Genomic DNA, 1,428 nt, shown 5'->3' with positions numbered 1-1,428 from the left:
CTAGCTCACCTTTCAGGGCACATTAGCTCACCTTTCAGGGCACACTAGCTCACCTTTCGGGGCTCATAAGCTCACCTTTCAGGGCACACTAGCTCACCTTTCGGGGCACACTTCCTGGCGTCGTTGAGCAGTTTGTACCCGCTCAAGCAGCTGCAGGTCCTCGTCAGGCCGTCCTCGCCGTCCGTACACTCGTGGTCGCAGCCGCCGTTGTCCAGCGAGCAGTTAGTCGCCGTTTGAGCTGAACAGAGAGACGCAGTCGCACATTCAACACAACATTCCCTTATTTCACTGATTTGAGAAACTCAATCCCGGTTGGTCGGCTGGTCGGACACAACGAGACGTTTAAAGACGTTTTTTCATGATTTTATCCTGAAAAAATGTCAAAAACTGACGTATTCGGCATATGAATCTATGATAAAAATATGAATTCCTGCCTGGGCCCAAGTAGCAGTTGAGTGATTGAAATCACTTAATTGGATTTCAAATTAAAAGCCAGTTTTTAATTTTTAAGATATTTTTCATCATTACATCCTGATTCCACTGTATTTATTATGTTTTATATACTCTGTGTTATACATGTTTGCACTGGGTATTAAATTAAGAAAGTCTGTGAAGTAACATTATTATTATAATTATGTAAAGGATATTATTATTATTGGCATTACCGTATTGTCATTAAACAGAAGACATTTACCAATTCATGAATTTGACTTTTTACTAACTTCGAGGTATCCGTACACATGAAATCTTGACTTTATTCTATTTGCGGGGCTCACAAACACAATGCAGTAACGAAGTAATGAAGAAACAATTAGGTTTCTTCAGACGGTCACATTAACGACGTATTTACCTATAAAGAAGATCATTAATAATCAGAACTCATGACTAGTTAAATAACGTAACTGATGCATTAATTAACTTATAGTTTCTGCATCACGTCATTAGTGAGATGCTGTTAATCATGCCGCATTACTGATAGTTAATGAAGTACTACATGGAGTTAATTCATGCTTTTTCATGCATGAAGTAATGATAATTCATGTGGTGTTATCATTACGTGTTAGCGTGTGTTTCCTTAAAACTTGGACACGTTCACATGAATTTATAGCCCAGGAGTTAGGTGATAAAATGCGTCGTTTATGTGTTTGTTTTGGGGTAAATGGACCCTGGAACATGGATTAGCACATTTTTCTATGTTTTTGAAAATGAAAATCTATCACCCACGCTGGTCGCAGTGTTTGCCTTCGTATCCGTGGTTACAGCGGCAGGCGTAGCCCTGGAACAGGTCCACGCAGGCTCCGTGAACACACATGTTGGAGTTACACTGGTTCCCATCTGAAACACAGTCGCAGCAACATGAATACAGTTCCCCAAAAACCGGGAAAAACCACCTTCACCTGAACACACCTCCCTGTAAGACCAGCACGC

At 40.8% G+C, this 1,428-nt stretch overlaps 1 protein-coding gene across 1 annotated transcript in view; it reads left to right on the top strand.

Annotated features, from left to right (window-relative positions):
• Positions 1-1,428, top strand: part of proca (protein C (inactivator of coagulation factors Va and VIIIa), a) — a 6,702-nt gene that overhangs the window by 4,349 nt on the left and 925 nt on the right. The gene's annotated exons all lie outside the window — the stretch shown is intronic.

Source organism: Etheostoma cragini, chromosome 12 (assembly GCF_013103735.1).
Source record: "Etheostoma cragini isolate CJK2018 chromosome 12, CSU_Ecrag_1.0, whole genome shotgun sequence".
Taxonomy (NCBI): domain Eukaryota; kingdom Metazoa; phylum Chordata; class Actinopteri; order Perciformes; family Percidae; genus Etheostoma; species Etheostoma cragini.
Note: the sequence above shows the minus strand (reverse complement) of the source record. Positions and strands in the feature narration are given on the sequence as shown.